Below are 15,430 nucleotides of genomic sequence, written 5' to 3'. Positions count from 1 at the left end.
CCCTGAGGTCCATGATCTCGTAGGGATCACTAAAGCCCTTCTCCATTTCTGCAATAAGATCTCACTTTACAAATCCAATCATAAAAATATCTCATACCCTTTGGAAACACAGAGGAGACTTCAAAATCATTTAGTTATCAATCAGGCCAAACAAAGGATTGGATGCTCCCCAGAATAGTGTAGAGGTGATTATTATAGTACTCCCCAAAAGAAGAGCTCCTTTAATGTTCTAACTTGCCATAATTTCTCCTGAGATAGGCCACAGCCTTGCAAACAGTTGAGCACATTCAAAATGATGAATACTAGTCAAGCAAATAAAGTTATGCACATGCTTTTTAGCAGGACTGAAATCTTAAAATAAAAGGAAAACTTAAGAGGAACTGACTTTGGCCCCTATGCTGCCATCTGGTGCAAAAAAGAATTAAAGTCCCAACAGTTAAATTGAGGAATCAGCATATTCTCCACACAATGGAACCAGCAGAAATGCGGACAGCATGGCCCAGAATCTGAGAGATTCATGACCCCCTGAGCCTGTAATGGTATCTCAGGCAGCTGCATAGATTCTCTCAGGCTTCAAACTGCCTCCACCACCAAACTAGTGGCAGAGCAGAGCCAGTAGCCATTCAGCCTTTGGGTCACTTTCTCCTATTCTTTGACTATTTGGGTCAGAGTGACAGAGCACAGGATTTAATGCAGACAATGGTGTACTAAATCTTTAAGTATACTAAACCTTTAAGTAATGTACCACACAGCAACCCAGTTTATAGTGAGATGGGGAATATGATGATTAGGTGGCACTTCCAGGGCTTCTTTACCTGACCAAGAGTACAATTTCTTTTTCTTATGCATCCTTTGTTATACATGTATATTTTGTGAAGGAATGTGGGTGGCTAACTGGAATGAGTATGGGGATGAGACTCCACCTGCCTGTTGGCCAGAACAGGACTTCCAAGTGGCCTTTTTCCAGCACTTCACAACTTCGTTACCAATACAATCAAAAGACACCACTGCACCAGCCCTATTTCTGTTATACTTCCTTTTGGGGTTTTGTTCCTTCAGTAGAAAAACTTACTGGGAAAAGACTCTAAAAGCATTAGAGCAGCTGTTTCCAAACTGTGGGTCACGACCCCAAATCTGGGGGACACAGGCAATGTGTTGGGGGGGGCACAGGCAAAGTGGCGATGTGGCAGAAGGGGCATGATACCCCCCCAAGATATCTCTGCCCACAGCAGGGCATGTGGTTGCAGTTGGGCTGGACCATCTCTGAGCAGAAGCTACCTCCATGGGCCAGTAGCCAGAACCCAGCACAGGAGGAAGTGCTGTGCCACCATGGTTGCCAAGGTGAAGTGCAGCAGTGGCAGCAGGAAGTTGTGCAACTGCAGCTGCCTGGCAGACAGGGGGCCCCTCAGTTTGGCATCCATGGCAGCAGTGTTCCCTCCCACACCTGATCCCTCCTGTTGGGCCATGGAGACCCTGGGGGGAAGTCAGCAGGGCGGGGAGCCCCAAGCCTGCAGCAGGTAGTCTACATCCTTCCCTCTTACCCACCACAAGCATCCTGGGCATCCTGGAGCAGGCAGTTGCAGGCCCTAACACTGGTGGGGGAGAGGCTGCGAGTTGGGAGTGAGGGGCACTTGCAGGGCCAGGGTGCTGTGGGTGGGGAGTGAGGGGCACTTGTGGGTGTGGAGGGCTGTGAGGTGGGCATAAGGGGCCCTGCTGAGGGAACGGGGTCATGCTGAGGACAAGTTTGGGAAGCACTGCATTAGAGGGTCCAGGGCGGGTGTTCCACAAACATCCTGTGCTGCTGACTCCAACCAGCCAGGGCCCCTGAGCTTTGTTGGCTCCTCTGGCTGCCAAAGACAACCAACAGCAGCCAAATGCTGCCCTCCCCAGGGTTCCACACTCCCTGGGGAACTCCTGCTTACAACACCTTCTCCCTCCCTTCCTCCCTGTCAGTCTTCAATAAAGGAGACTCAGATCATGCCTGTTGTCTTTTTACTAGCAGGCCTGTCAATTTCCTCTCCAGCCACCCACAGTAGATCCCTACCCACCTGGCATCAGTAGACAGACCCAGTTTCAAAGCAGATCAGGTGAGTCTGGTCAGGGTCAGGTGTTGCCAGATTGGTCAGGTGTTGTTGGATTGGGTCCGTTTGGGTCCGTTTGGGTCTAGTCAGGTGGTATTTGGGTCCAGGCCTGTTTAATGTTTGGACAAATTCCACCAGGGTTAGACCTGGCTGAGTTAGGTTCTCCCACCTGTCCAGGATGGCAGGGCACAGAGCTGGCTTAGCACCTTGTATCTCCCCACAGCACCAGAGCACAGCTCAGGGGCTGCAGAGAGTAGCTGGGTTTTTTCTGGCTCTAAGACTGTCAGGGGGAGTAGTTTGCTCCATGCTGGGCTGCAGCAGTAGTGTGCAGTCCAAGTCACTAATTATCTCCCTGGAGCAATTGGGGAGTGAGGTGGTGTTGGTCTGGGAACAAGACATGCTGGGGTGCTGGAGGATAGTGCCACAGCTTCTCTTGGAAGGTTAAATAGACAGGAGTTCATTCCCCTGGTAGATACTCTACTAGTAACCACTTCTGCACTGGAATCAGCTTATTTTTCTACCAGAAATGCCATTTTTGATCTGGGAGAACCTATGTGAATGTTTCTACACCTATGGCTTGTACCTGTCAGGCCATGGCCTCAAACCTGGGGCCTCATCCTGACCAGTACAGCTGCTCATCCTTACAGCTGGTCACCCAGGCTAGTCAAGGCTGTCCTGAAGCCTCCAGCAGGGCTTCACCCTCCACCTACTCTCTGGTACTGAAGCAACTAGCTGGAATCAGCTGACCCTCCAATTCCCCCACATAAATCCCTGACCTGGAAGAGGAAGTATCGGGGTAACAGGGCTTCACTTTTCTCTCCAGATTGTTCTCTGACCTGCTCTCAGCTTGATCTTCTGGCTTCTTGTTCTGGCTTGCTCTCTGACTCCACTCTCTGCCTGATCCCCTGGATTTCTAACTTGGCCTGCTCCTAGACCCTATTCTCAGATTGACCTCCTTGCTTCCTGACTGGGCTTGTGCCAGGATCTACTTTTTCTTCCCAACTCTTGTCACCCCCTCAATCCTGAAGTGGCCCCAGACCTAGCCACCAATATGGGTCATTACTTCACCTGGAGAACTGTGATTCTAACAATAGAGACATTTGTTTGCACCCTGGATCATCCAAGATTTTGTTGTGCTGTTATTAATCTATTCAGAATCTTTCAGGATCTGTTACTAGAGAAACTATGGAGGACATTCATAGCTACACAATTTGGAGGAGTTGACTGACTGACTTACACCAAAAACCTGGACGTACCAACCAACTGCATGAAAAGATTCTGGCAGAACAAAGAACAAACATCACTGAGCTATCCTTTTTTCCCCAAGCACTGCAGAAGATTGAGAGGAAGTAAAGGGGATGACCTCAGGATGTAAGAAGAGGGGAGGAGTTATGGGGTGAATGTACCTCTTAGAAATTCTGGCATGAGATGGTTGAAACTCATTGTTATGTTATTCAAAGGATCATGTAATGCAGCTCCAATCAGTTAGAACTCAGATACCAAATGAAGTAGCATGTTGTACTAAGGGTAGAATAAACTAAGAAAATATCTTCAAAAGAAAGAAAGAAACAGTTAAATTCCTTTCTAGTACCAAATATAGAAGATAACTGGAGAAGCTTTTAACATCATACCACTCTGTCTGCAAGCAAAGGATGTAGACACAAGAAAAACAGCCTTATTTCTGATAATTGATGTTTTTTATGCACTAGGTATGCTTAATAGTTTTTCAGTCAAATCAACCAGAGTGCACTAGCTATGTAACTGTGGGCACATCTACACATGCACTTAATGCACAATAACCTACTTTACTGACCGTTAAAGTGTCACATATAAAGCCATACAATTATACTAATGCACAGTAAAATAGGCTATTGCACATTAAGAGTCACTTTAAAACTATTTGCATACATTACTGTGAATGAAGGTAGCCTAATGCGCATTTCTTTAGTACCTATATTGGAGGTACTAAATTTAATGCACATTAGAAAAAGTGCCTTAATACATGTGTAGACATACCCTGTTTTACATAAATTTGAAGAGTACTGAACCAATTTTAAAAATAAAATGTGAGAGAGATTCTTTTCATAGATTTCATAGACTTAGATTTCATAGACATTAGGGCTGGAAGGGACTTCCGAAGATCATCGAGTCCAGCCCCCCGCCCAAAGGGCAGGAAGTCAGCTGGGGTCATAGGATCCCAGCAAGATAAGCATCTAATTTGCTCTTGAAGGTGTTCAATGTAGGTGCTTGAACCACCTCCGATGGCAGGCTGTTCCAGACCTTGGGGGCTTGGACAGTAAAGAAATTCTTCCTTATGTCCAGCCTGAAACGGTCTTGTAGTAGTTTATGACCGTTTGACCTCATCATCCCTTGGGGCATTCTGGTGAACAAATGTTCCCCCAGATACTGGTGGTCATCCCTGATAAACTTATAGGTGGCCATCAGATCACCCCTGAGCCTGTGCTTTTCCAGGTTAAAGAGCCCCATGGCTCTCAGCCTGTCATCATAAGGTCTGCTTTCCTGACCTCTGATCATGCACGTGGCTCTCCTCTGGACTCTCTTGAGGTTCTCCATGTCCTTTTTGAATTATGGAGCCCAAAACTGGATGCAATACTCCAGCTGCGGCCTCACCAAGGCCGAGTACAGGGGCAGAAGGCCATTCTGGGATTTGCTTGAGAAGCATCTATGGATGCAAGTCAGCATTTTGGTCGCTTTACTAGCCGCAGCATCACATTTCAGGCTCATGTTCATCTTGTGGTCAATGATGACCCCCAAGTCTCTTTTTTCCATAGTGCTAGCCAGCGTAGCACTGCCGAGTCTATAAGGATGCTGCAGGTTTTTTTCCCCAAGGTGGAGAACCTTGCATTTTTCAGTGTTAAACACCATCAGGTTCTCGTCCGCCCATTTGTTGAGCCTCTCCAGGTCAGCCTGGATCACCCACCTGTCTTCTGGCATGGATGCTTTGCCCCAAAGTTTGGTGTCATCGGTGAACTTGGCCAGTCCACTCCTGACTCCAATGTCCGCATCATTAATGAAGATGTTGAACAATATGTGTCCAAGGACAGAGCCTTGGGGGACCCCACTGGTCACAGGGCACCATGATGAGTGACTTCCATCAATTACTACCCTCTGGGTCTGACCACGGAGCCAGTTTCCCAGCCAGCAGATCATGGTGGTCCCAAGGCCACAATTGTCCAGTTTAGCCAAGAGGTGATCATGGGATATCAGATCAAAGGCTTTTTTGAAGTCAAGATATATGACTTCAATCTCTTCTCCCTTGTCCAGGTGATAGGTCATCTGGTCATAGAAGGAAATGAGATTGGTCAAGCAAGACATACCCACAACCAATCCATGCTGGCTATCCCTTAGGATATTGGTGTTGGCCAGTCCAATAAGGATGGCCTCTTTAATAAACTTTCTAAGATCTTCCCCGGGATAGAAGTAAGGCTGATGGGCCTATAGTTAGCTAGATCCACATTCCTCCCTTTCTTGAAGATAGGCACCACATTGGCCTTCTTCCAGTCTTTGGACACTACACCAGAGCACCAGGAATTCTCAAAGATCCATGCCAGGGGCTGGGTTATGACGCTCGCCAGCTCCATGAGTACCCTGGGGTGTAGATTGTCAGGGCCAGCTGACTTGAGGGTATCCAGCTTCTGAAGATGTTCCTTCACAAGGTCAGCATTAATGGAGGGCAGGGGATCTCCCTCACCCAAACCTCCCTGTCCCGTAGTGAGCATGGGCGTCCCATGGGACTGATGAAAGACTGACGCAAAGTACCCATTTAATAGGTTGGCTTTTTCCTGGGTGTCAGTTGTCAGTTGCCCCATCTGGGTTAGCAGGGGTCCAATGTTGCCCTTGCTTTTCCTCTGGCTCTCCACATATCTGAAAAAGGACTTTTGATTGTCCTTGATGCTGGAAACTAGTTGGAGTTCAGTTGCAGCCTTGGCCTTCCTGGTTTGCTCCCTGCAGGACTGGACCAGTGCAGAATAATCCTCCTTGGCGGTGAATCCCAGCCTTTCTTCTTCACCTCAGGAGGTCTGCTACATGCCCGGAGAGCCAGGGGGGCTCCTGTGCCTTCTTGCTTCCTTTCCTCCAGGATGGAATAGACTTAGCTTGTGCATTGAGGATCGCTCCCTTGAGGAGCAACGACTGTTCTTGAACTCCCCTCACCCTGGGGTCATGGTCCCTTAGGGCTGGACTGACAAGCCTCCTGAGCTTGTCAAAGTCAGCTTTTCTGAAGTCAAGGACTTCTGCGTTGCTGACTGACTTGCCAGCTTTATGGTGGATGGTATCACCCAGCTTCTCATCGATCACAAGGTTGCTGATTAGGTCATCCCCACTAGCCAGTACCAGGTCGAGCAGAACTTTGCCTCTTGTTGGCCCGTAGATTTTCTTGAGTCAGGCAGAGGTCATCCACGCATGAGGAGATGCTTTGCGACCACTCAGATTTTGCTGAGTGATCCTCCCACGAGATGTCCGGGTAATTGAAGTCACCCATGACAACCATGGTCCTGGAGCATGTGGCCTCAGCCAGCTCCCGGGGGAATTCCTGATCAAGCTCAGGACTTTGGGTGGGAGGTCTGTAGTAGACTTCCATTGTTGTGTCCCCTGTGCCATGATCCCCATGTATTTTAACCCAGAGGGTCTCCAGTTGTCCACCCTGGTTGCCAATATCAGCTTGCAGGGACATGTAGCTTTCCTTAACATAGAGATCTACACCCCCGCTCCCTTTTATGTACACGATCCCTCCTGTACAGGGTATAGCCACCGATACCCGAGGTCCAGTCATGGGTGGAGTCCCACCAGGTCTCCGTCATCCCTATGACATCATAATTATTTGCATTGAGCAGGAGGACAAGCTCCTCCAGCTTATTACCCAAGCTCCTGGCATTTGTGTACAGGCAGGCAAGTGTCCCCTTGGGGACTCTTGCTTTGCCCACAGATTGTACCAGGGCTGAGGCATGGGTGGACTCCCTTAAGCCACTGCCTTGGCCCACTGGCTTTTCAAGGGTTGCTTAGCGGGCCAGCAGTGGCGGTAGTCCCCCCATCCCCCAATGGGTTTAGTTTAAAGCCTAGTGGAGCAGATCAACCAGTCTGGCTGAGAAGAGCCTCCTCCCCAGCGGAGAGAGGTGGAGGCCATCTCTTCCCAGCAGCTCTCTGCCTCTCTCGCCAAAGAGCGGGCTGTGGTCATGGAAGCCAAAGCCTTCCCTATGACACCAGCGCCACAGTCTTTGGTTGACTACATGGATCCTCCTCTCCCTCCTCAGCCCATAGCCCGAGACTGGGAGGATCAACAAGAACACCACCTACCACCTGTGCCCCCAGACCCTTTAGCCCCACTCCCAAATCCCTGTAGCACCTCATGACCTGGCTGGGAGCGCTCCGAGCCATGTCACTGGTGCCCATGTGAATAAGGAGCATAGGATAGTTGTCTGTGGGCTGGAGAAGCTTTGGGATCTTCTCTGCAATGTCCCAGATGCGGGCCCCTGGGAAGCAGCAGACTTCCCGGACTAAGGGGTCAGGGCAGCAAATTGCCCCTTCAGTCCCCCTCAGGATGGAAAATTAGAGAATGCACAAGAAAGGTGAAACCGCAGAAGAATTTGGGACAGATCTATAGCTTAATGGTCGGTTTTACAATTGTAGGGAGTTCAATAACAGCCCAAATTGTGATTGGGAATAGAGACAAAATCCCAGAGAAAGACTATCAGAAGACCCAGAATTAACCCTTGACAAGACAATTAAAATTAGCCAACAAGAAGAAATCCACTCCAAACTGCAGCACAGGGTGGGTGAACAGCACTCTGATATCAAGGACATGATAAAAAATACAAAATACAAATGAAAACATTGCAGCATTCAAAGCCAGAGTTCACAAAAAAAAGAATACCGACCTGAATATGCTGTGACAAACAAGATAAACCCAGATAGTGCCTATCATATGAAACTTTGGCTTGGTACAGCCATTCAAAAATGCCTGAGTTAAAATCAATCTAAGTTGTATGGTTTTCTATAAACGATATAGTTTAGTAAGCAGCATGTTACTAAACAGCACACATTTGTCCTTGGTTGGGGCAGGGCAGGGGGGAGGGGCACAAATCTTAGACCAGGTGTGACCATTTTTAAACCAAGTTTATGTGCACTGAATTTCTGTTCTATTATGTGTATAGATCAGTTTTGTGTGCCAAACTTCTGTTCTGTTACAGATATAGACTGGTTTCTGATCTCTTATACCAGTAAAAGTGTAAAGTCTGCACCTGGCCTTTATGGATTGCATGCCATGAACAAAGAGGGTGGCAACAGTGTCACTAGCAGTGTTCTCTCTCTCCCTAGCACTCCATAGGACTAATGAATGATATTTTGACAAAAGATGATTGGATTATCAACCAGAAAGTAAGCTGGACATTTATTAATTTTCAGTTCACAAGATAATTTGGTGATAGAAACAGAGATATTAAAATTAAAACATGAGAGTGCTACTGTGCAACTAAGTCCTGTGGCCATCAGATACAAATTTTAATGAAGAGTTTGAGAAACTGAAGGAGTTCATTTAATAGACCCAAGTAGGCCCAAGATACCATATGTACATTGTATAAATAGTTCACAGACATTTCCAAGGAGAGTACTGATACAATCATAATTGATAGATTTACTGTTGCAAGACAAAATGCATGGCTAATTATCAGCCCTGATCTGTTAAAAGGTTCCTGAATTTTGATGAATCTTTTGCAAAACTTAGATGGAGTTTTATATACGTCCAACTTTAATGTAAAAGTTTAATAAATCTAGTTGGAAAATAGAAAACCCCTTTTGAAGGTAATATTGACATTCTGAAATTTGATTAAGTTCCAAACCAGAAGTTAGTATTTTCAAAATTAGTGCACAACAGAATTCCCAACACTTGGCTTCAATAGTACTGAAGCATTATAGTATGATGTAAAATAGTAATTTTAAGCATTGATATGATATATGATATGATGTAATATAATATAATAGTCAAAACAAAGTTGTCAACATGAAACAAGAAATTCAAAAGACTAATATAAGTATTTTTCCACTGAAGATTTCATCAAATGTTCTCCACAAAAATTATGATTTCAAGAGAATTGTGTAGTGTGATAGATTTGTCAAAATGCTTCGGCCATTTCTAGTGCCAGATCTGAGCATTGTTGTTCCTCCTCAGTAGCATTTTCACTTGTAAGAGGTCTGAATTTCAGTGGGAGTACTGATGAAGTAAAGTACTATTAGTAAAGTACTATTCAGACTCTAGTCCTTAGTCACTAATGAGGTCATATGTGCAAGAAGGAATTTTAATGGAAAATCCTATCATTTTCTTATAAAAACAGGTTTAGAAATGTACCCGTAGGTTTTTTTTAAACATTTTAGTGGTCATGAGGGTACTTTTTCCTCTCACCACATGAATTGCCAAATATACTTACAAGCAGAAATCCTAAATAAAAGTTTAAAACAAACCACTGACTATTTAGAAACCATAAGAAAAAAAATCCCCAAAACAAAAGCCCTATACTGGGAAACCAATCCTTTTAGGACAGTGTTCCAGTAAGATGGCAGGGATGGGTCACTAAGTTGTCTTATTGGAAAAACCACCCTTTATGATTTCAGAGTAAAATACACAAGGATAGGGGTAGCCAAAAGGGTTAGAACAGGGCTCAGATTTTAACACAAACAAAGGGTAATCTGGTCTGGCAGAGTCTGGTCACTGCAGCAGTGTATCTGAAGGTTAGGTTTTATGTTTATTAGCATCATCCAGATGGCGTTTTATGTCCTTAATAACTTTGTCCCTGACTAAGCCATGAACCTACTGTTTGACAAACAGTGTAGAAAATATCCATCAGCAGAAATGCCATTTTGTACTAAGAGGTATAGCCAGTATATTTAAGGTTCCTACATTTTATTTCTGTGTACTGTCACCCTTTCTTGTGTACACTGAGCACTGTAAAGCACTTTAAGCAATGTCCTTAAGCTAAGGACCAAGTCAAATTGGCAGTAGACAGTTTATTCAGCTGGAGAGGATTCTCCCCTTGTTCCAGAAACCCTGTAAGGCTATCACAGAATGGCAGAAGTGGGATCCCCACCAAAGGTCACGTCCTTCCTTGTCTGGTACGTACCACAAATTGGCATATGCTATCAGTGTTGTAACTGTTCTTTTCCAGCAATAGGTCCCCAGGGAAGGGAAGGTGTGCTTGAGATTAAGGTGTGGCATTTAAGAAATAGCAGAACAGGATTCCACAAATAGGGGTATGTACAAACATTACATTTAAATCATCCTAACCAAGCTTAAGGTGATCTAGATGACTGAGTGTACAAGTGTTCACAGGATTTAAATTGCCTTAAAAATAGCCCACCCAGTCTAAAGTTAATGTCTTGATACATCTTACCCTGTGAGCTGCACAAATGTTGATCAGTACTGGTGCTAGCTCAAGCTTGGAGCAGTTACACTGCAGGCCACTAAAGGCCTGGAGGACCGCAAGGTAACAATCTATCCCCTCCCATTCCATGCTTCCCCCAGCTCCCAGGGCTCCCCCGGTTTTCCCATGCCTCCTGCCTCCTTCTGCTTCCTGGGGCATTACTGTCTTGTGGCTGCCTATGCTGTCTGTCTCACAGGAGCAGGTAGGGAAAAATTTACCTGTCTGCCTGGCCAGAGCTTCTGCCCAGGCAGACAGTTTAACTCTTCCCTGTCTACTCTCCCAAGACAGACGGTAACAGAAGCCACCAGTAAGCAGGGGAGGCTAGAGGTGCAGTGAACAGGGATCTGGGATGCTGGGGAGGGCAGGGGTGGACTGGCCAGATCTAGGCCAGCAGGAAGGGGTGGCTGTTTACACTAAGGTGTAGCCTAACATGGCTACACCTTGGTGTAACACAAGCTGGGTAGCATAGATCAGAGATAATCCTGCCCTGAAATGGCGTAACTTTGAACCACATAAGAGTGCTTAAAACTAGTTTCAGGTGTTGATGTGCGGGCAATCCAAGGTTAAGAGCTCCACATGCTGACAAAAATTATCATGTAACAAGGCCATTAGAGATGAAATAACTTTAGATTGGCCTGAATTAACCTGACCTAAAACCGGCCAACCTGAGCTAACAAACACCACACCTGCATGTATTCAGAGAGCAGCCCCCGGGGCTGGGAAAGTCCCAGGGTTGTGCTGTTTTAACATCCACCCCCCTCCCTCAGCTCTCCCCTCTCCCAGACCAGGCAGTACTCCCAGACACCTGGCTTACTTACCTCTGGCTGCCCATGCAAATGCTTGCATGCAGCAGAATCTTACTCAGGTTTAGGTGGCTCAAAGTAAGCTGCTTAACCTGAGCCAGGTAATTTGAATGTTTGCATACTATCTACCATGTATAGATATTCATATCACTTTAAACCTGGATTATATCTAACTTGCATAGGCACATTTCTGAGCACCAACTAAACTGATAATCAGTTTTAGACTAGTGCAAGAGGGTCACTGAATAAAATCATAATAGTTTAAATGAACAAGTTTAATTTAAATCATTACATCATCTGTATTTAAGAAGCCCCAGAGTGAATTTTAACACCATTTTCTCAGTTTTTTGAACTCTTCAGAATTTAGAGAAAACCTTAATGTGGTTAACTTTCTTTCTTGTTAAGAACAAGAGAAGAGAAAGTGAAGTGCTGGCATCAATACACCAATCTAAAGTTATTTCATCTCTAAGGGCCTTGTTACATGATAATTTTTGTCAGCATGTGGAGCTCTTAACCTCTGGATTGCCCACACATCAAAAGGCTGCACCAATTCTAGGGAAGGAATTCCCTGTTCCTTTCAAATTTCAGTAGGGCCAGAATCCCTGGCACAACTTGACAGTACTCACACTACAGCCACCAAGGCTGAGGATTTTCACAAGTGCTCCATGGTGGTCATACTCTGCTCCCATTGACATCAAACTCCTGTTGATCAGGATTAGTATATTTTTTCAAACTGATCAAAATTCTTTTCAGGTAGACTGAACATATCCATATTCCTACAATAGGCACAATTTATCTAAGCTGTCAGCCAATTGGTTGCTGCACATTAGAAGCTTAGCTCTTCATTATTAACATCCCAGCTATAATTATAAGTTATTATTTTATCACATGTTGCAGAGCTTTTGAAACTGGCACTAAACACTGGTATTAAAATAATTGACTATTGACAGCAGGCAGCTTCTACTCAGCATGAACTGAAACTCCTGGAGTAGAAGTCTAGCTCTGTTAAAGCTAATACTGTAGTACTTTTGCCATTGACTTCAGTGGGACTAGAATTCTGGATGCACTGTTCTAGCATGCAGTGCTCCAGGGGCACTGTAAATTCTGTTGTTCTAAACTCCTGCCTTGGGAATACAGAGGGTTTGTCTGGGTTTTTTTTTGGGGGGGGGGTTGGTTTTTTCCCCCCTGTGACATCACATCCTGGCCAACTAGTGTGGGGAACAATTAACAATTTACTGATTTACTATAGCTGGGATTGGTTCCACTGAAATCAGACCAACCTGGTGGCCTTCTATGATCAGATCACCAAAACCTTAGATGCAGGGGTAGCAGTGGACATAGTCTTCCTGGACTTTCGGAAGGCCTTCGACACTGTCTCTCACCCCATTCTCATTAAGAAACTGGGGGGCTGTGGTGTCGACACCCACACAGTCAATTGGGTCGCCAACTAGCTGGAGAGCCGCACCCAGAGAGTGGTGGTGGACAGGTCATTTTCGACCTGAAGGGATGTGGGCGGTGGGGTTCCCCAGGGCTCAGTCCTTGGGCCCGCACTGTTCAACAACTTCATCAGTGACTTGGACAAGGAGGTAAAAAGCACCTTGTTCAAATTTGCTGATGATACTAAGATGTGGGGGGATGTGGTCATGCTAGATGGGAGGAATAGGCTGCAATCAGACCTAGACAGGTTACAGGGGTGGGTGGATGAGAATAGGATGGGATTCAGCACCGACAAGTGCAAGGTGATGCCTCTGGGGAGGAACAACCAGCACCATACCTACAGGTTGGGGAACTCCCTTCTCATCAGTGCAGAGGCGGAAAAGGATCTTGGGGTCATCATTGACTCCAAGATGAACATGGGCCGGCAGTGTGGGGAGGCAGTTAGGAAGGCCAACCAACCTTGTCATGCATCCACAGATGCATCTCAAGCAGGTCCAAGGAGGTGATACTCCCCCTCTACACAGCACTGGTCAGGCGGCAGCTGGAGTACTGCATCCAGTTCTGGGCTCCGCACTTCAAGAGGGATGTGGACAACATGGAGAAGGTCCAGAGAAGGGCCACTTGCATGATCAGGGGGCAGCAGGGCAGGCCCTATGAGGACAGGCTACGGGACCTGAACCTGTTCAGCCTCCAAAATAGAAGGCTGAGAGGGGATCTAGTGGCCTGTTACAAACTAGTCACAAGGAACCAGCAGGCACTGGGGAAGTTCCTGTTCCCCCGAGCATTGCCAGGAGTGACCAGGAATAATGGTCACAAGCTGGCAGAGGGTAGGTTTAGGTTAGATATCAGGAGGCGCTACTTCACGGTCAGGACAGCTAGGATCTGGAACCAACTTCGAAGAGAAGTGGTGCTGGCTCCTACCCTGGGGGTCTTTAAGAGGAGGCTAGATGAAAACCTTGCTGGGGTTGTTTGACCCCAGTACTCTTTCCTGTCATGGCAGGGGGTCGGACTAGATGATCTACTCCGGTCCCTTCTGACCCTAGAAACTATGAAACTAAGTTACGGACTAAAAAGAGCCAGCTCTTAAGCGAATTCAAAGATGACATTTATAAAAGAATTTCTCATTGTGAATTAGAAAGGGAAACTCATAAATGATAGCTTATCCATATCAGCGCCCCACAACTCTTCTAAACTTCTTCCCAGCTCTTTGTTAATCAATAACCATACCTGACTTCACCACCAGACGAAAGTTAACATGCTCTTTGGCTACCTCTTTCCAACATCACCCAACAGAGAATATCAGTTACAATAAAGGGAGTGCTATGATAATGTATTGTACACTGTCCTAGAAGAGAATCCTGGGTCCAACAAGTAGTTTCATGATAAAACAGAGCACATTTATTTTACATTTATAATTTGAAAGATGAAAGAGTATGAAACACCATTGGCTTGTTATTAGGAAATGCTGCGTTAGCCACTTTCTTTTGAAATCATTCAGTGCAACTAGTAGGAAAGCCATTTCCCCGCAGGAACCAATTCTTTTAAGATCATTTTTTTCCCTGGTTCCCAGCAATTTCTCTTTTCAGATGTAATGAAGACCAGTGTGGTTCTCTTCTACACCATTTCCGCGCATTTACATTTTTGAAAATAATTGATCATATCTCTGTAATTTTATACTTTTATGTTAAAACACAGGATATGTATAGTCACTGCTCAGCATGTCCAGTGAATTATGGCTTATTTGGGATTTTAAATACAAAGATTATAAAAGAGCTGGTTAAAGTGCTGCCAAGTGAACTAAACTTAGTGCTCATGGTATCTGGCTAAATATATGTTTTTTAAGTAATAAGAGGGAGTTGCTATTGAAACTGCAATCATCTTTCACAATAAATACTGTTTTTCTTGAAGGCTTCTATACAATAAAGTTATATCAGTACTTGGATGCAGTGTACTTATAATTAACACAAATATAGGGGACAAGCATAAATACTCTTTTTTAAAGCTGTATTTTTTTGTTTATGAAATAATGTAAATAATAATTCGGTACTCACCCTGTCTTAATAAAGACTTTACCAGATAATTAAATGAAAAGTCCTCTCTGAGAGATTATCAGTTTGAACAGCTATATGTAGATGCATTATCTTATGAGATCAATTCATTGGATTTTTTACATCTAAATCTTACCAGTATGTTTTATATTAGAGATAAGCCAAGCAGGTAGTGTTTAGGTTGGGATTAGCTTTAGTCGGACAGTTGGGGACCAAGTATCAGTTATAATTTTGTTTGGCTTCAGATTCAAGGAAACATACTTATGAGATTTTGACCTCACCTCAGGGTAATCTCCTATGATTGTATCTGATTTCACACCAGGTGAAAATCTTACCTGAGACTTATCTCAGCCATTATCCTGATATATCAGCCAGCCACACACAAGCTCCATGGAAAAAAAAAAAGGTTTCATCTGGCTTTGGAAAAGACCTGGAACCAGAAGCCATGGGGGTTATATGGTATTTAAAATTCCAAGTCCTGAACTTTTAGCTAAAGAGCTCATTTATGCTTATCTATAACTAACCTCCACAACCCTGAGAGACAAAAGATTTTTACAGTTTTTAGACCCTTTTTATTCAGGTCATAAAGCACACATTGTACCCATTTTGTTGCAGAGTTAAAAGTATAAGAA

Source organism: Crocodylus siamensis, chromosome 4 (genome assembly GCF_052110815.1).
Source record: "Crocodylus siamensis isolate JL-2025a chromosome 4, ASM5211081v1, whole genome shotgun sequence".
NCBI classification, from domain to species: Eukaryota; Metazoa; Chordata; order Crocodylia; family Crocodylidae; genus Crocodylus; species Crocodylus siamensis.
This window is presented reverse-complemented; position numbering follows the sequence as displayed.